Source organism: Myotis yumanensis, unplaced genomic scaffold (assembly GCF_028538775.1).
Source record: "Myotis yumanensis isolate MYYU_CA2020_CCGP unplaced genomic scaffold, mMyoYum1.0.hap1 SCAF_5, whole genome shotgun sequence".
NCBI lineage: Eukaryota > Metazoa > Chordata > Mammalia > Chiroptera > Vespertilionidae > Myotis > Myotis yumanensis.
Genome location: NW_027223756.1, coordinates 81,708,701 through 81,729,687, shown reverse-complemented (window position 1 = coordinate 81,729,687; position 20,987 = coordinate 81,708,701). Strand labels below are relative to the sequence as shown.

Genomic DNA, 20,987 nt, shown 5'->3' with positions numbered 1-20,987 from the left:
CAAATCAATGGATACTTCTCAAATAAATGAATACTTCTAAAGTGTGTTAAGGATAGTTTGTTCTCTAAAGATTCTCAAAATTTTTATTGTCTCCTTCCCAGTACCACTGCAGATAAATTCTAAATTGTTATCCGCAGTAGGATTTACCACCCAGATGTAAATGATTTTAAAAACTTGTCAAGTACTCGAACTGCTAACCTGTCCCAGGTTCTGTGCTCAGCAGCTGGAGGCAGGAGAGAAGTCCGAGTCCTCCCTTCCCTAGAGAAGCTTAGGTTTCTATGAGAGGGGCACCCTGGAGGCAGTTGATGCCATGTGACAAGAGGTCACTCAGATGTGGGCGTGTGCAGGAGAGAGGTTGGGTGGTGTGGCTGCTGGTGAGGGTATCCTGGAGGCAGATGGGGAGGAGTTGAACTTGCTGGACAAGGAAGAAGAGGCCTTGTAAGCAGAGAGCGCAGCTGAGTGAGGCAGGATGGGGGTGAGTGTCCGATGACCAAGAGAACAGAATTAACAACATCTAGAAATGAATGGAAACTATTCTCTGGGGTTCTCACTTGAGAAATGTAATAATAATCTTCCTTAAACATGAAGTGAGAGTTGAATTCTGAAAGTTGTTTTATCTGGTTTTTGGGAAAGTGAGGCTCAGAGAGACCTGTGGCCCCCAGCTTGTTAGCAAATGGGCAGCCCTGGCGCACACACACCTCTGACCAAACATGCTTGTTTGTCTCTCTGTCTCCTGAATTAATATTCGTTATTGGCTTTCATTTACTGCAATAAAATGATCTTGATTTATTATTATATAATGAATTGCATTTATTTATAGCAAATGAACAGTAGAAATAGAAAAATCTCAGCTGCTTTTCATCTTTTAAGGAAAAAAGAACAACAGCCCTGAAGTCTAATTCTAAACGTTTTACACTATTACAAAGGGGATTTATAACAGGGGTTTGCCAGGTTTGATTATAGGTACTTATGAAAGGCTGCATTTTATAACTCATTCCTCCAATCTCCACTGTGGAAGTTAGACTATCTACTGGGTTTACATAGAGCTGCACATGATATCACACTCAAGCAGTTCATGGACTGTAAGAAAAACCTTCATGCTTAATTGTTTGACTTTTTTTTTTTTTGTTACTTTGTATTGGTTACTTTATTATTTTTTTTTATTAAATTTTTATTGTTCAGATTACATTTGTTCCTCTTCCCCCCCCCATAACTCCCCTCCTTCCAGTTCCCGCCCCACCCTCCGCCCTCACTCCCCACCCACTGTCCTCATCCATAGGTGCACGATTTTTGTCCAGTCTCTTCCCGAATCTCCCATTCCCCTTACCCCCCCAAGAATAGTCAGTCCATTCCCTTTCTATGTCCCTGATTCATTATAATCACCAGTTCATTCTGTACATCAAATTATTTATTCACTTGATTCTTAGATTCACTTGTTGATAGATGCATGTTTGTTGTTCACAATTTGTATCTTTACCTTTTTCTTCTTCCTCTTCTTAAAGGATACCTTTCAGTATTTCGTATAATACTGGTTTAGTGGTGATGAACTCCTTTAGCTTTTCCTTGTCTGTGAAGCTCTTTATCTGACCTTCAGTTCTGAATGATAGCTTTGCTGGATAAAGTAATCTTGGTTGTAGGTTCTTGGTATTCAGCACTTTGAATATTTCTTGCCATTCCCTTCTGGCCTGCAAAGTTTCTGTTGAGAAATCAGCTGACAGTCGTATGGGTATTCCCTTGTAGGTAATTGAGTCTCTTTCTCTTGCTGCTTTTAAGATTCTCTCTTTGTCTTTTGCTCTTGGCATTTTAATGATGATGTGTCTTGGTGTGGTCCTCTTTGGATTCCTTTTGTTTGGGGTTCTCTGCGCTTCTTGGACCTGTAAGTCCATTTCTTTCACCAGGTGGGGGAAGTTTTCTGCCATTATTTCTTGAAATAGGTTTTCAATATCTTGCTGTCTTTCATCTTCTGGCACCCCTATTATTCTGATGTTGGTACGCTTGAAACTGTCCCAGAGGCTCCTTACACTATCTTCACACTTTCGGATTCTTTTTTCATTTTGCTTTTCCAGTTGGGTGTTTTTTGTCAAATCTTTGGTTTGATTCTTGTGCTCCTCTGGTCTGCTATTGGGTATAATATTCTTTATTTCAGTCCGTGTATGCTTACTTTCTAATTTCTTTATCGTAGCATCGAGGGTCTCATTAGTTTTCGTGAGGCTCTGCTCAAGTTTATAGCAAGCCCTCAAAATTGCGATTCTTAGCTCCATATCCTCCATTTCTGTCATGTTTTTTTGTCTCCGCATCTTTTATGCTTTCTTGGTGCACCCCCTTGTGGTCTCTGTGCGCAGTCTTGTTCTAGCCAAGCCTTAATTGTTGTAGTTAACACTAGAGGGATTTGACCACCAGGCCGACTGGCTGTTGGAATCTGCTGCGTGGAAAACTTCAGTCCTCTGGGGAGGCGCTAGTCCAGCCTTTGCCTGAGGCGATCGGCAAATGGCTGTGCGCAGAGTTTGGGCGGGGTGGGCTCAACAGGGCGGGGGGAGGGAGCAGCTATGACTGCTCTCAGTCCGTCTCCAGGGGCTCTGCCTCTCTGTCCCCACAACCGCTGCAAACCTCGGAGGGACCGTAGCCAGACAGTCCCGCTTCTCCCGTTTGAGTCTGGGTCCCTAGAGACTCGCCCGGATCTGTAGCCCAGAGTCTGAGACTCACTCCTGATTGAAAACGACAACCACGCCCTCAGCCACCAGCCCGCTTTGCGCGCGCACCGCCGCACCACCATACCTTTAAATTTTCCACACTGCGCCTCCTCTGGGCCTCGTAATGCTGTTGTTTTTCCTTCTAGTTGAAGAGTCTCTCCTCAGCCAGCCTTCCTGTGGTTCTGGGTGATGTTCGTTCCGTCTTTTAGTTGTATTTTTAAAGTGGTTGTTCGAGGCAGCAAACTCCGGTGTTTACCTATGCCGCCATCTTGGTTTCTCTGTTTGACATTTTAACCGAGAGGAAAAACACGCTTTTATAGGTTTAACGTGCGTACTGTGACATTTTCTTCTCTTTCCCTCTTTGGTAGGAATTTCCAGGGCGCCTTACTAAGCGCTATGGGTCTTGCCCCACGGTGTTTCTCTATGATGACACTGTGAGCCAGCCGAATTTCAGCACCATCATCCAAGCGTGAGTACTACTAGGATGCCATGGGCTGAGTGACAGATCACTTCTGTTGAAAGCATCCTATTTATACATAATTACAGTCACTTCATTGTCCTTCTCAGTGACCAGGTTAAGAAACTGGTGTCAATATCTATTGATTTCAAGGGCCTACATATGAATTTTCAATTTCCACTTTATTCTTAAAGTGAATGGAAGAAGGGAAAGCCAGTTAGCAAATAAGAAATCCCCCCAAAAGTATTGATATTTCCTGATGCATTTCTGTTTTTAAGACATTGTTGACCATAATGAAAAGGAGAGTTGCTTTTTATTGAGTGTTTCTGTTAAAGAGTATTTCTTTTGGTAGGAAGAGAAGCTTGGGGCACCATTTTCCTCTTGACTTGGAAGGTCTATAAGTATATAAATCTGTATGGAAAAAATAAAAATAAAAAGTATTTCTTTATGAGACATGGGCACAGAACAGTGCACCTCACTTTGGAAGCTACTCTTGGAAAAAGGAACAGCTTGTCCCCTACTGGCACCAGAGTGTATCTGCATTAAAATTTAATTAGATTTTTATCAGATTTTTTCCCATCGTACATTTTTTTACACTATTTCTGTATGGAAATTTACCTTTCATACCCCCCAGAGTAGGATGTATCACATCAATCTTAAAGAACAACTTTTCAGCCCTAACCAGCTTGGCTCAGTGGATAGAGCGTCGGCCTGTGGACTGAAGGGTCCCAGGTTCAATTCCGGTCAAGGGCAAGTACCTTAGTTGCGGGCACATCCCCAGTGGGGGGTATGCAGGAGGCAGAGGATTTGTGTTTCTCTCTCATCGATGTTTCTAACTCTCTATTCCTCTCCCTTTCTCTCTGTAAAAAAATCAGTAAAATATGTTTTTTAAAAAAGAACAACTTTTCAAGGTAATTCCTATATGGGTAAAATTTGTTCAACTGAAGTTTTAATTTAATAGATATATAAAATTTAATTATATATGTATAGATATACATATACAAATATATCTTCAAGACACTATATCATTCCATATATATATAAATCACCACAGAAAAAAATGAAAGAGGTAATTTTTGGAAACATAGCCATAGGCAGGTTTATACTTAAGCAACCATAAACAGTGTATGATGATGAAAAGTGTTTATTAGTTGCCCCATAGTCTACCATGAGAGATGAACTTTAAAGACACCCTAAGATGAAACCTCCAAGCTTATTTAAGAGAGAAAATACATATACTGTCCAGCTTCCTGGCTCCCATGGTGTTGTCCAAGGTACATTCTCAGTGTCTGGAATATGAGGCTGATTCTCCAGAACACGGTTTGGGAAATGCTCCCTGACAGTATTAATATATTCACCTTTAATTGTATTTTTCAGCCTGAAAAACATAATTAGCTTTAAATTGTCATTTTTATAATGTACAAACTTTTTGCTAATTAAATTAATAGTAACTTCTACTTTCGTTAAAACAGCAAGTTCACAATTATAATAATACTAGGGGCCCAGTGCACAAAATTTGTGCACTTGGGGGGTCCCTCAGTCTGGCCTGTACCCTCTTGCAGTCCGGGAGCCCTCAGGGGATGTTCAACTGATGGCTTAGGCTGGCTCCCAAGTAGGCCTAAGCCATCAGTCAGACATTCTTAGTGCTGCTGTGGAGGCAGGAGAGGCTCCCGCCATCACCGCTGCACTCGCCAGCCATCAGCCCAGCTCAAGGCTTCTGCCTGAGTGGCACTCCCCCTGTGGGAGTGCACTGACCACCAGGGGGCAGCTCCTGCATTGAGCATCTGCCCCCTGGTGGTCAGTGCACGTCATAGCCACTGGTCATTCTACCGTTCTGTCGATTTGCATGCCTTTTATTATAATAATATAACTCTCTTCTCACACTTATAACAGTAGTTGAGATCAAATTGTGTTTCAGCAAAAGCTGAGCCCCATCTCTCTCTCAACTCCTGAGCTTTGGGACCTATTGAGTAATCACTGAATGTTTGTATTCAGCCAACACTAAATCCTGGAGTAAAGAATAACACCACTCAACTTTGGATGCATTCTGTAGCTTCTTTTGAATTCAAAAGATTCTGATGTCACAGAATAATTCAAACGTAGTTGTAAAGGTTAGCCTTGCTCAGACAAGTAGGTTTCATGCTTCTTTCTCCAAATTAATCTAATTTTGGAAGTACAGTAAATTTTAATTTCCTCTCCTTAAGTTTTCAAAATGATCATCAGTACATGCACTTTTGGTGAAATAAGGGTTTGTTGAGGAAATTCATAGAGCTCATTGAATGTTAGGAATGATTTTGAAAAATGTTCATCATGGTACATTGTTCTCAATGGGGTGTAGTCTTTACTAGAATCACTTATGCAATTTATTTCAAAACAATGTCTCTAAATACATGCATTTCACCCCCCGCCCCAACACAGTCTCAATGTCACAACCTTTGACGAGCTGAGGAAAACTGCGAGGCATGATTACATGGGCAAAAGCACCCAGGGAGGTTCTGACCTTACCCTAAGTCATGTGTTTCCAACTCTGGGGCACATTGCAGCACCTGGGAGCTTTATAAACAACCCCGTGTCTTCCCAATGCCAGTGAAGGCTGGACGTCTCTAGGTGGAGATGGGCAGTTTCTCTAGCTCCTCAGGGGATCCTAGGGAACAGCCAAGCTTGGGAGCCACTGCCTGGTTAGAGCGGAGGGGAGAGAGGGGCTCCTCGCTGTGGGCAGGACCTTGAGCAAGTCAGCTTCAGCCTTGGTTTTCTCACCTGTAAAATAGGTTGTTGAATTAAATGTCAAATAAGGTTCAGTGGTCCTTTTTAGCTTCTGTGCTTCGAATTTTGTGACTTTAAAGTCAGTTTGAAGATGAAGCTGTTTAAAGCCCAATAGAAGTATCTCTCTTGGATGCTCGTGGTGTTACAGGCCTTTTTACAGCGACTCATATTCCACAAACCTAGTTATGAAATTCAGATTTACCTTCTCTCAGTTAATTTGAGCTCCTTTTAGACACAGAGGCCAAAGGGGAGAAGCTTATTACTTAACTACGAGGACCCCTTTGTTAACAATGACACCACTTCTGTGAATAACTTAAAAATCCAGTCACTTACACAGGATCTGAGGACTTACATCCGACCATGAAAATTTCATGTAATCTAATTAGGAAATAAATGTTATTAATATTACACTGTGAAGCATTATGCTGCGTTATTAGCATTGCTTGTGTCAGGATAGCTAGACCTACTGATGCGGGCTATTATACTTGCTACTCAATTTCCTAATAATTATGTAAAAGTGATCTTAAACTTTTTTTTTTGGTACAGTGCATTTTATTTACTTTTAGGAAAATGGGTGTGTAGGTGGATAGTGAACTAAGCCAACTGAAATGCAGGGCCTAACAACTTTTTTAAAAGCACAAAGACTGCTGCATGGCTTAATTTTAACCACGTGCACAAATACATATAACATGTACAGGATGAAAGGTCCTATGGGTACAAGGGCAAATGATGGGGGAGTGTGTGCTAACATGTACAAGGTGGGCCAAAGTGGGTGTACAGTGTCGAGTATGTGAAAGTTGATTCTTGTATTATTATTTATTAGTTACTATGTCATTTTCCATACAAACAACTGTACACCTGCTTTGGCCCACCCTGTATGATAATCATCAATCGACACATGTCTCCTAACAGCATGTTACCTAGCATTTTGGTTCGCCTATTTGTGCTGAAAAGCAAAATAGCTAAAACAAGGAGCACAGTGCCCATATGATACTGATGGGAATGAGGATTTCAAGGCCACTGGGCAGCTGGGATGGTCTTCCCACTCCCCCCAACCCATTAAAAATTGTCCTCAAACCTAACACAATAAAATCAATTGTTACAATTGTTTTTTTCTTCCACAGCGTGTCTATGGCCATATATAACAACATCAAGTACAGGTGAGTTTTAAAACCTGTATTGTTATTCTAGCTAGTAAATGTACTAGTATAACATAGCAAGTTGAGTGTTAGGTAGTAACTGCAGACATTTTTGGAGCAAGCTACAGAGTGCTTTTTATTCTATTACTAGAGGTCCAGTGCGTGAAAATTCATGCCCTGGAGGGGGCTTCCTCAGCCCGGCCTGCCCCTTCTCACAGTCCGGGAGCCCTCAGGGACTGGAGGAGACCTGGCGATCGGGGGAAGGCAATGCCCCCTCACACCTCTGCTGCTGCCACTGCCGGCAGCGCAAGCCTCGGCCAGCCCTGGTTACCTGAACCTTGGGCGGCCCTGGGCAGCTAAGTTCTGAGGGGACTAGGGGACTCCAGAGGCAGGTACACTGCTGCCGCCCCAGCGGGACTGAGGGGACTGGGCACCAACATCTTGTGGCTGTGGGCGCCGCCATCTTTGAGAGTGGGGCAGTCAATTAGCATATTCCCTCCTAATTGGCTGTGGGCACCACCATCTTTGCAATAGCGTGAGGGTCAATTAGCATATTCCCTCTTTATTAGATAGGATGGAAGTGAATTATTTGTTTCTGTCTTAAGGACCCATAACAATTGAGTTATTGAGGATCCCAAAGAGTATTTTTTTATGTAGGTTACATTGCTGTTTATTCTATTAGAAATTAAAATTGAGATTTAAGCCCTAACCAGTTTGGCTCAGTGGATAGAGCGTCGGCCTGCGGATTCAAGGGTCCCGGCTTTGATTCCAGTCAAGGGCATGTACCTTGGTTGTGGGCACATCCCCAGTAGGGGGTGTGCAGGAGGCACCTGATCTATGTTTCTCTTTCATCAATGTTTCTAATTCTCTATCCCTTTCCCTTCCTCTGTAAAAAATCAATAAAATATATTTTTTTAAAAAATTGAGATTTAAGAAATAAGTCTATTGTATGTTTAAGAGTTTTTATAGCATTACTGAAATGCTAAGCTAGATAGTCCTTTGTTGTGGCGGATTGTCTTGCCCACTATAGGATATAATGCACAAGACAATGTAAAAAAAGAATTATTTTCCACACCAAAATTTGAGTGGACAGTGTGTCATTAACTTACATTTTTTCAGATCTCTTTAATGTCTGGCTTAATAGAAGACACCTGATTCTCATGTATATTCTGTCTTCAATCATTTGCAATTGCCTCAATCCTTTTCATCCTTTGCTTTGAAGTAGTAGTATGAAGACCCAGCCTCATGTAGCTATCTGGCTAGAAAAAGTTGTATTTACAAAGCCTCAGATAGTTGTGGATATTCATTGATATTGGACCAAAAGTCCATAAGTGCTGGTTTTTTCAATTATTTACAATGGAAATTTGAATAATATCCATGAACTTATCGTCAGTACTCTGTTAACACTAATTGATCTATCTTGTACACTGAATGGATCTTTCACTTGTGCATTATGTTATGATAATGTTATGTGTTGGTCATTTGGAGAGTATTGGTTTACTTTCTTTGGACAGTGTCCGATACGCCCTTTTGTTAGTATCACCATCAATCTTGCCAGAAAATTTTTTAAGTATTGAAAAGCTGCCAAGCTCACAAAGCCAAGCACACAGTTTTGCCCTGTTCGAATAGCCCAGTTGGTTTTAGCATTGTTCCATTATGTCAAAATTATGGGTTCAGTCCCTGGTCAGGGCACATACAAGAAACAACCAATGAATGTATAAAATTAAGAGGATCAATAAATTGATATCTCTCTCTCCCTCTCTCTCTTCCCTCCTCACCCTCTTCCTTTATTTCAAACAAAAAGAGAGAAAGAATGTAAATGACAGTCAGTACACGTTTTACCAAATTCTGATTTTTTTAGGTTATATGGCTTTAATTGTATCATTGAAAATAAATACACAATTTATTTTCCTTGAAGTGACAGGCTCACTGTTTATTTTTGACAGAATGGCAGTTGTAATTTCAAATAAAGATGTAATTCTAAGGAAAAAGTGACTACTTCTGCTCACAGCTAAGGCACAAGCGCTTTTCCTTAACACAACCACATTTCGGTATGCAGAAGTGCTTAATGCACACTCTCTCCCTGTTGAGAATGTGAAAACAGGATCAACGTTTCATAATACTATTCCTTTGTATCAACGATGTCCTGAAGTGCGGCAGAATTAGTTTGCAACTGCAAGTGGCAGTGATCAATACACTGACTGCTAGCACGGTGTGCTACCACTGCCTTCATCCACGCTCACAAACCAGTTTTGCTCATCTTTGCTTTTATACAACATTTCAAAAGTCAGTGACGACTCAGGCAATGCCTCACTATTCCTATAGCATTAGTGTTGACCGCATGGGCCTCCTGAAAAATGGTGTAGGAGGAACCTAACCCCAGTGGCCTGCAGAGCTCACTTGTTCCAATGAGCAGAGTGTTTTAGTGCGGAGAACACTTCAGTCAAAAGACTGGTCACTTTTAAAACAGAAAGGCACCTTTTTAATTCAAACTTTTAACAGATACAAGAAAAATGCACAATAAGAATGTAATACAGGAAAATAACAAGTGGAAAACCAGGAAAAAATAAACATGAATGTCATATCCACATGAATTAAAATTCTAAACACATTGTAGCCCAGCACTACTGCTTTATAAAGTGTTCTTGTGTATTCCAGTGTGAGCGGGAGGGATGGAAATACATTTGGTTTGCCAGCATTGCCTGTCAGGGAGGGTCAGTGTTTTTGAAGGCAACTCTAGCTGGTCAGTGCAGAAAACATTCCACAGAATTAGATGTACTGAGTTAAAAGAAGTCAGGAAACCCTCTTACAGAGTCCAAGACAACAGTTTTTAAAACTCTTTTGTTGAAAGTTAAGCTTCCCCCGAACCCCCTCTCCTAGATGATGTGTTCCTGAGATACTAACATTTCCTGAGTACGGTTTTTAAATGCATCTTCTTGTTTCATAGAGTTGGAAATAAATCGTTCGATATTTTCGATGAGAGAAAGCACCCGTTCAGAGTAAGTGTCAGTTTTATTGAGGTTCTATTTGTCTCTCATACTGTGGTGTTTCTTTCATACTGATCTGCTTTGAAATGAATTATTAGAAGAAAATGACTCCCTCCAGCTTGAAGTCAAAACATCTTCTTTACAGTCTTCTTCCCACTGCATGTTGTCTCTAACGATTTTACAAAGGGAGTCCTGTGTGAGGGCCACGTCAGTAAGAACTGAGCCACAGCTTTGTATAGTCAGGGAGCTAAAGTGAGTAGATGTGCCCCAAATGAGTAAGTGTATCGTTCTTAAAGAAAAATTTCAGGAGCACCAAACAATATAAACGTCTGTAAATAGACCTTTAGGTATGTTAAGACTCTTTGAAAAAACTGAGACAGCAACTTAAATTTTAAACCAATTAAAATGAGAGGAATTTCCTACTTCCCTCCTCTGAAGCTCTGCAGCGACATGTAGCTGGTGCCTCCTGTGGAGCACGGCACAGCCAGAGTCTCGGGGTCACAGGAACATGAACATGTGTTTTCAGAGCTGGTTGCAGAGAAGAGTGACATAGGGGTCAACATGCCTGTGAGCCTACACATGGTTTACATTTCGGTAGACTTCTGTGGGCGGGGGGGAGGGGGGGGGGAGGAGAAACATACATAACTGTATGCAGGTTGTACCTGTATCTGTGTTCAATATCTGGTGAGTATAGAATCAGTGTTGTTTAAGATCCATTGCTTATACTTCAAAGACTAAAAGAGCCCTAGCCGGTTTGGCTCAGTGGATAGAGCGCTGGCCTGAGGACTGAAGGGTTCCGGGTTCAATTCCGGTCAAGGGCACATGCCTGGGTTGTGGGTTCCATCCCCAGTAAGGGGTGTACAGGAGGCAGCTGATCAAAGATTCTCTCTCATTGTTGATGTTTCTACCTCGCTCTCCTTCTCCCTTACGCTCTGAAATAAAAAAATAAAAAAGAGTCATTATTTTTAAAAAAGACTAAAAGATATGTCACCCAATCGAAATCATTTTAGGGACAGGTGGGCAAAGTAGAAGGCTGCTAGCATGAGAGTTCTTATGTATATTTTCCTTCACTGGGTACTTACACTGAGTGGCCAGATATTATGACCACCTGACGTTTATAGGCAAATTAGCTATAATTTCCCGCTGAAGTTGCTAGAGGGCCAGCTCATTATAAACATCTGAATAGCACAACATACCTAAGTATGGTTGCTGATCAGGTTCATCCCATCATGTTGATGGCATATCCCAATGGAGATGGCTTCTTCCAACAAGACAATGCACCATGCCATGGTGCTCATATTGTGCAGGAGTGGTTTCAAGAACATGAGGGAGACTTTACCTTGCTTAGGTGGCCCCCACAATCACCAGATCTCAATCCAGTTGAGCATTTGTGGGACAAAGTTAAAAGAGTCATCAGGTAGCTGGTTCTACAACCATCAAATCTCACAGTGAACAGTGCTATTCATCAGGCATGGTGTCAGGTTGCTCGCATCACCTTTCAACATCTCGTGGAGTCAATGCCAAAAAGAATTGCCGCAGGTTTGAAGGCAAAAGGTGGCCCAACAAAGTACTGATGGGGTGGTCATAATAATATGGCCACTCAGTGTATATTGCCTTTTTTTCTTTTCAGCACGAAGTAATTACAAAGAACCACTTTCTGCGTGACCCTGAACTGAAGAGTGTCTACAGATTTGTCTGTACTCTTTTCAGAGCTGAACACCTCACCGCTGAATGTGCGATTGTGACCTTGGTAAGACAGCTCTTCCAGAGGCTGCTTCTCTGTCCTGTGCACAGGTGATGGTCCTGCTTTGCACTTCAAAGTAGGTTCCCGACATGATCCTCAGAACTTTATTAAGAGAAGCTATGAAAGGGAGTAAGCCACACAGTGGAGCTAAATAATCGTTGGGATTGAAAGTGTTACCATTGCTGTATCCATCGCAAACAATTGCTATTAAAGACATGAGGGGAGATTTCAGTTTCTTCCCCCAACTTCCCTCCCAACCCCAAGAGCTTATATTCTAGTGGGGAAGACATAGGTAGTTTTTTAGTGAGTGTTTTTAAAGAGATGAACACTTCAGGTGGTGTGAGCACCAAGAAGATAAAGCAGGATGAAGCGACGAGGTGACCACAGGGGTTTACTCTTTTCGGCAGAAAGGTCAGAGGAGCCTCTTTAAAGAGGAAACATTGGAACCGTGACCTGGCTGAGCTGAGGAAGATGAGCTCTGGCATTGTGGGCAGGGGCTGAGGCACGCTGCTGAGACGGGCACAGGGTTGGTGTGTTCAGGGAACAGTGCGGTGTGGCCGTGTGGTCAGAGTGTGGGATGAGGAAAGAAGATGAGTCACACACGGGCAGGATCCTGTCTCATAGGCCTGGAGGCTTGCAGGCCATGGGAAGAAGTTACATTAGATTTGCCTGATGGGAAACCTTCGGCAGACATTGAGTTGGGGGTGAAGTGCTCTTAAGGAAAGAGGCTCCTCTGGCTCCTGGGGAGAAGGGACTGTTGTTGGAAGTCCGAGTGGAGGCAGTAAAGTCAGGAGTCAGTGAGAGTCATGCAGGTGAGAGGTGCCCAATGCACTGGAAAGCGCTCAGGTTCCCACGGAGAAGGGGAGGCAAGACTTGCTGGCAGATCGGAGCAGGCTGGCTCAAGTGGAGGTTTGTGGTCCCAGCAACTAGGCAAGTGGCCGTGCCCTCTATGCTGTTAGGGATGGCGGGGGAGTGGGCAGTGAGATGAAGAGCTCTGTTTGTATTGCGAAGGCTCCAAGGCCCTTAGCAATAGCAGTTTCAGTGGAGGGACAGCGCCAGGGGCAGACTAAAGAGGGTGAAGGAGAGAATGGGAGGTGAGAAGCAGCATCAGGGCGTTTACCCTGAGCCAGATGAGAGGACGCATTCTAGGGATTTGGTGTGGCAGGAGGGGACCTAGGTAAACACATTCCTATTGGGGGAATCTGGGCAGACAGGGGGGATTCTTCAAGAAAAGGCGAGTGTGGAACAGTGTTCTGCAGAAGTGGGCTGGGACCGACTTCACTGGTAGAAGGTCAGCTTCGGCGAGAAGAGAATCCCAATTCCACTGACGCAGGAGGGCAGGTGGAATGAATGAAGGAGTAATGGCGCATACTGCATCTGCCAGTAAAGGGGACAGAAGTTGGGAGGTGGTCGGTGTTGAACAAGGGCCTCTAATGATGCCCATTAACTAGAGTTGAACTTGCAGGTAGCTCCTTCTTAGGACAGCTGAGAATGCTGAGTTTTGAGGAATGGGTGCAGCATTTCCCTCAGAACACATCATGTTCCATAAGCATTTGTTTTTGAACACACAGTTGAGTTTGGCAAATCTCTGCTGTCAAAAATCTTCAGGCAGTAAACACACTTTTTAAAACTGAACTTTTATTTCATACACTCTTCTGAAAGGCCTGCTCTGAGTAACAAGAAATCACAGCTTAGCTCTATAACCTACTGGGCTGTTACCTTGCCCAGTTCTTTGTAGAGGAGACATTGAGTGCGTGTCAAAGGCATCATGAGCCTCCCCAGCTGCCTGGCAGGGTTGGAGGAGCCCCAGGGACACAGAGCCTGGCAGCTCTGTCACCCCCTTGAGACCAGCAGCATTGAGTGCCCCTCAGATTATGTGAGACAGAGACGCAGTGCCCACCATGACCGTGGAGATGTGAGCATGAGGGGCATGAGGAGGACTGTCCTTGGTTTGCACGTGTTCCTCACAGAGGCACTAAGACAGGAACACGGGCAGTGCACAGACCAGCCTGAAGCTCATCTGTTTGCACTGCCTGTCCTGCTGCCCCCACAGCAGCCACTGGGAGGCGACCTGGGGCACCAGTTTTTATCTCCAGCTTGTGCCACAAAAGGGCTAGTGACTGTGAAGAGATAGACATAATTCCAGCATCACTAGGAACTTACATATTCCAGTGTATGTGAGATCACATCTAAATACAAGCCAGGCAGGAAGCATTGCACCTGGTAGGCACTCAAGTATTTGTTGAACAACGAATCGGTACTGGGCCTCTCTATGCTCCCTTTACAAGAGGAAAGGTAATAATAGCCCGATGCATTGCTTCAGGACGGCCTTTCCTAACATGTCTATTCATTCCTGTGACCAAAAATTGGGCTGAAAGTTCACATGGACAAAGTAGGCCACAGAAGTATCTGGTTTACAACTATGGCATGGCCTCTGGCTTTGGCTGACCAAGCAGTGTCTGTAGAACCTAAGTATAAAAGGTCTTTAACATTGGCCTATGTGGCTCAGGAGTTAGAGCATCAGCCCGCTCACTCACAGGTCACAGGTTCCATTCCTGGTCAAGGGCACTTCCCTGTCTGGCAGGCTCCATTCCCTGTCCCAGACAGGCAAGGGCGGTGGCAACCAATCAATGTGTGTCTTTCATATTGATGTTTTTCTCCCCCTGCCTCTCTCTCTCTCTCTCTCTCTCTGCCACCACCCCCCTCCCTTCCACTCTTTCTAAAAATCAATGGAAAAAATAAAATAAATAAAATAAAAATCAATGGAAAAATATCCTCAGGGGAAGAGTAACAAAACAAAAAGAAAAGGGAATTTCAAAAAGGGATGAAATCTGTCATTTCCAACAGTTGTTATCATGGCCCTTACGCGATCTCCTTTTGCAGATTTACCTGGAAAGGGTTAGGCAGCATGTAACTATTGACTTGTGTCCCATTAATTGGAAAAGAATGCTTTTGGGAGCTGCTACTGTTGCCTATGAGTTGTGGGACAAACAGGCTCTGTGGGATGTGCCCTACTGCCAGCTCATCAACAACATCATTACAGTCGAGGACATGTGAGTTTGTAAGCTTTTGGTAAACTTCCTAACTGTTTTCCCATACCTCATTCCCCCCCTAAAGTTTACATGTTAAGAAATATTTTTAAAGGTAACATTGTGCAGAGAACTGAAATAGGCATAAAATTACATACTTCTTTCTATCCACCTTTCATATACTAATTCATATTCCTCGTCATTAATTAGTTGGTCTTGATGTGTTTTTGTAAAGTGTGCATGGTAATTTGAAGTGCGTTTCTCTGGGTGTTTTTTTTTACAAACATTTCACAAGCTAACTACCAGAACAACAGTACAGTAACTGTCTTCGTAGCTTCCTTTCTTTCTTTTTTTTAAATTGATTTCAGAGAGGAAGGGAGAGACATAGATAGAAACATCAATGATGAGAGAGAATCATTGATTGGCTTCCAAGTGGTCCCTTATTAGCCGGTTTGGCTCAGTGGACAGAACATCAGCCTGCAGACTGAAGGGTCCCAGGTTCAATTCCTGTCAAGGGCACATGCCCGGGTTGTGGGTTCAATCTCCAGTGGGGGGCGTGAAGGAGGCAGCTGATCAATGTTTCTCTCTCTCCCTCTTCCTTCCTCTCAGAAATCAATAAAAATATGTTTTTAAATGAATAAATAAATACAAATAAACAGAAGGTGTCTGTTCTATACTGATGCCTTTCTTCCATGATTAAAGGTCTATTAATAGACATCTGTTAATCCTATGAAGGTGCTGTGTTTGTACACAATTAAAAGATAATACTGGAGGAAATATAGAAGGGATAGTAAATTTTATTTATTTCTGTTAGAAATAAGTCCTGATTAACTGATTATCAAAATATGATCTGATTTATGTGTCTATAGGCTTATAGCCATAAGAATAGAAAAATAATTTGGAAATAGGTTCTGTTGGGTTTAAAGTTCAACAAATAAAAAAACCTCCTATCGGCTCCTATTCTGACCACTCTCCATACAGGAGAACATCCGCTTTCATCGACCTGTCCAGTGGGTAACATATTAAAGCTTTAACCTAAGAAAACAGGTTTGTTAGAATTTAAGCCTCTCTCGTGATTGTTCTGGTGTTTGTCATTTTTATAGAACTAACTCTATCACAGGAGCGCTGTGCAAGTAGAACATTTACTCTAATTTTATATTTATTTATTCAGCAAATGACAGGAGTCTGTCACATAGCAAAGCACTGCTCCCAAATTTCCTTTCGCACTTTATTGAACTCACCCCTGTGGGCAGGCTCCCCTCTGCTCGGGCAGGGACAGGGGTGCTGAGCAGGGCAGGACGCAGCCCCACGTGGGAGAACAGGGGTGGAGTCTGACTCCGTGCCCATCAGAGGTCCAGTCCTAAAGGGGACTTAGTCCAGCCAGGTCATCTATGTTTCCTGTTTCTGCTTTTCATAGTTTAAAAAGTGCAGCCTGTCCTGTCAGGAGGAATAAGGTGAACAGAAACTTCCCTTTTGTCCTCTGCTGTTAGTCCCATGCACTGGGTAGGGGAGGGATTTCCTTTCCCATCAAATGTGGCTTATTTATTTATTTATTTATTTACTAGAGGCCTGGGGCACAAAACTTGTGCACTCGGGAGGGGCGGGGGTCCCTTAGCCCGGCCTGCGCCCTCTCACAGTCTGGAAGCTCCGAGATCACTCTGAAGAGGGAGGCCCCACCCACCCACTGCAGCCCGCAGATCATTGGCCTGGGCCTCCCTCTTTGGGGTGACCATGGAGCCCCTGGATTGATTGACCTGCCGATGGGTGGCCTGGGCCTCCCTCTGTGGAGCGATAGTGGGTCCCCCTTCCCCCACCAATCGCATGGGTTGATTTGCTTATTATGCTTTTATTATAGAACTAGAAGCCCGGTGCACAAAAATTTGTGCACTGGTGGGGGGGGCCCCTCAGCCCAAACTGTGCCCTCTCACAGTCTGGGACCCCTCGGGAGATAAACACCTGCTGGCTTAGGCCCGCTCCCCTGATGGCAGATGGCACGCCCAATCCTGCGGTGTCTGCCCCGTCTCCCCCGGTCACAGATGGCAGGCCCGGATCCCGCGCTGGGGAGGGTGGCTGCTCAGATGTGCTGCTGCCCGCCCCACTCCGCCCACCCCGCCCTACACACAGCAGGTCAGGATCTCGCACTGGGGTGGCTGGCGGCTCGGGATCGTGTTGCCGCCAGCCCCAGGTGGGGCGGTGCAGCGGGATCTGCCTGCAGTATGCAAATTAGCCACCATCTTTGTTGGCAGTTAATTTGCATATTGCGCTGATTAGCCAATGGGAAGCATGGCGAAGGTATGGTCAATTACCATGTTTGTCTATTATTAGATAGGATATTTATTTATTTATTTTCTATGAATCCTTGTTGCCTCAAGAGTGTTGCCCCCTCAGATAGTAGTGGTGGCTTCCCATGGGTCCCTTCGCTGCGGTGGTGATGTGCCCGCTTCATTTGTGGGTACTTCTCTACTTCCACAAGCCCCTTCCTGTGATGAGCCTGGTGAAAATGCCTGCAAGTTTTTTAGGGCCAAGAAGCAGCATATATCACTCCTTTCATCTGAACACTACAGTGGGCCCTGGTCAGTGAGCCAGAAGCATGAATCCACAGCCACACTCAAGGGACTCTGAGCCCCCAAGTCAGCAGCAGGAGAGCAAAAGGGGGCGGTCACCTCTTCACACTTCTCCCAACTCCAAGTGCTGGGATGCAGGAGGGACCTCAAAGAGCTGCACCTGGTTTGATGGTTAGAGTCTTAGTACAGCTGGGTAACCTTTACGTGTTTCAAAACACAATTTAGAGTCATCCTCGTAGCTCAGAGTGACATTTTTGAAGGTAGCCCAGATGACTAAAATGTTCTATGTTGGTTTTGTCTCCTCCTCCTCCCCTAGGAATGAGATAGAAATGCATTTTTTAAGTTACATTGACTATGATACTACTGTTCCTGCCAGTCTCTACGCCAAATATTACTTTGACCTTCGATACTTAGCCCATGAAAACAACCCGCTTGCTCTAGTTAAAAATCTTTGCAAAGAAAGAGCACAGAGCACAGAGGTAAGGCTGTGGAGTCACTAAGTGGAGTTTTCTGTCTGTTCCCTGAGCCAACATCTGATGACAAATTCTATGAAGCAATGATTAGGATAATGGAAAGCTTTTTAAAATTAACACATTAAAGAAGAGCTTCTGAACCCTTTTGCTTCATATTGCTGGTGCTATATGGTTTATACATCTCTTCTCTGACCCTAATTCAGAATATTTTAAATCACATTTAATCTGTTAATGGTTTTCCATGTAGCCTCCTACCCTTTCTTTTAAACACATATTTCTTATAATTGTATAACTAATCATGTTGACAAACATAATCCATTTCCCACTCGTAAATTACTTTGCAAATTCATTTCACAGTTCAGTCCCATGAGTTTATTAGGCAGAATATTAGTGACTAACCTGAGGGACCTATATTTAGAATGTATAGTGTGTCTTTCAAATACTGGCTGTAGAGAGAGTACAAGGTGTTTTAATGGAAATGGTAAAGAACATGGGATAAAGCAATATTTGTGGCTTATGAATTCTGGTGAGAATACAACAAAATTATTCACAACTGAAATGGACACTTTTAACACAGACACTGTCTGTGGTACCGTGGTGGCACTTTAGAATAAGATGTGTTTCTACCATAATTAACGTGCAAGTGAAATCGGTCCTTATGATGCTTCAGTCATTAGACCTTCCCTACCTTCCAGTGAAGTTCAGCACATGCCCATTCATTACAGTTTGCTTGGAGTAGATAGTAACTAGTGAAGACTGGATAGAATTTGAATAGCTCACAAAACACTGATATTGTCCAAGTGTCTGTTTAGTATGTTTACGGAACAAATGTTCAGGCAACAGATGATACTGTTCTTTGCCATCACTGAGAACCCAACATTTAAATAATTCTAAATTCCCGTGCTCTGGCAATCTAATTATAGCCCTTCAGGGACTTCCCTTTGTGAATTTGCAGAAACAGGCATCCACAGAACCTGGCAGTGTAGACCTCAGCTACCCAAAGGGGCAGGAACTATACACTATGTGAAGGAGTGTGAACGTGTGGCTCTCAATGATGCTTTTTTTAAAGGTTGGAACCCTTTTATTTTTTAATTGTGCCTTCTTTGTATTGGGTTTCCTTTCCTAGGCTGTTTCCAGAGGCGGTCAAGAAAAAGACCTGGGCAGAGCTGCTATAGAAAGATCTCTTAGTGCCGACAATCTTCTTGGCATGCAACACACCAAAGCCAAGCTCTCTAAAGAGAATGAGGGCTTGAAACATCATGAGACCCTCCTCTACAAAAACTACAGAAATGCCACCTCTCCTTCTCAAAAGCAGTGGTAACAAGCAGTTAAAGAAATAAAGGAGGTCCCTGGCCGGCTTCCCTCAGGGGTTAGAGCATCAGCCCATTCACCTCAGGGTCCTGGGTTCGATTCCCAGCCAAGAGTGTGTAACTGGGCTGCAGGTTTGATCCCTGACCCCAGTCCGGGCCCATGTAAGAGGCAACAGTTAATGTCTCTCTCATATAGATGTTTCTCTCTCTCTCCCTCCCTCTGCCCTCCTTCTCTCTTCCCATCCCTCTCTTCCCCTCTCTCTATAAATCATTGGAAAAAAATATCCTAGGGTGAGGATTAGTAGGGGAAAAAATACATAAATAAACAGGAGGTTTACCTCAAATCTTAGGGCAATTTTAAACTTTGCTATTGTGTGCTTGGGCATCCAAGGCACCCCTGCAGAAGTATAAATGCTACAGAATTATAAAACACCATTTAAAATTTAATTAGAAAACTTTATGGGAAAGATCCAAGATGGCTGTGTAGGAAAACGTGGGTAATCGCCGACTTGTACAATTATATCAAAATTGTATATAATTTAAATATAGATTTAATATCTATCCACAATTAAATCTAAAAATCAAAATAAAAGAAAAAAGATTCCAATGAACAAAATAAACCAATGAATAAAATAGAACCAGAAGAATGGAAACATGGAACAGACTGAAGAATCTCAGAGGCTAGGGGAACGTGGAGGTGGGCAGAGATGAACCAAAGATCTTACATGCCTACATCCATTACCTATGGCAGTGGTTCTCAACCTCCTGGCCCTTTAAATACAGTTCCTCATGTTGTGACCCAACCATAAAATTATTTTCGTTGCTACTTCATAACTGTAATGTTGCTACTGTTGTGAATCGTCATGTAAATACCTGATATGCAGGATGGTCTTAGGCGACCCCTATGAAAGGGTCGTTCTACCGCCAAAGGGGTCGGGACCCACAGGTTGAGAACCACTGACCTATGGACGCTGACAATAGGGTGGTGAAGGCCTGGGGCAGGGTGGGAACCAGGTGGATGGGGGCCATGGATGGGGGAGGGGGACATCTGTAATACTCTCAACAAAAAAGATTTTTAAAAATAAAATAAAATTTAATTACACTTCTCTTAAACTTATTTAGTTTTGTAAGTTGTAAATAATAAGCTTTTAATTTTCCATTTCAGTCCCCTCTTGAAGATAGCAAAGACTGGCTTAAACAAAGAAGTTTAATATTTAAATATTAAACATTATATTTGTTTCAGCCATCATTGGATGAAACAAAATAGCTTAATATTTAAATATTAAACATATTGAACCTTTATGATTCATCCCTCCATGGCTGAAACCAACAAACAAAAATTTTAAATATTAAATGTTTTGTTTCAGCCACAATTGACCAAAAAGTATTAAGATTTTAATAGTAAACTATTTTGTTTTGGCCAATATTTGCATCAAGGGGGGCCTGAAATAAACAATTAAAATTAAAAGTTTAATATTTAAAATTTATCAAATTAAATAAGTTTAAAAGAAATTTAAACTTTCAAATGATGTTTTGTAAATCAGTAGCATTTATACTTCTACAAGAGCCAAAGCTTAAATTGTACTAAGACTTTGTACCTCGCATTTTTATAGAAATGTCCTTCTCTTTTAAAAATAGTTCTCTGAGGTGGCGATCCAAAGTGGTGGCCCACCTCTTCCCAGGACCAAACTGGAATTACAATTAAAATATACAGCAGCGATTTAAAACCATTTTCATCTCATGGAACACATAAACTACTTACAAAAATTCTGCGGCATACGAAAAAATGTATTTCCTGCCTATCTGACAAAAATAATAGGTATAATCTTTA

The 20,987-nt window shown here is 42.8% G+C and overlaps 1 pseudogene; it reads left to right on the top strand.

Annotated features, from left to right (window-relative positions):
* LOC139010914 (cyclin-Y-like protein 1) overlaps positions 1 to 20,135 on the top strand; it is a 48,584-nt pseudogene extending 28,449 nt beyond the window's left edge.
* Positions 20,136 to 20,987: the final 852 nt, after the last annotated feature.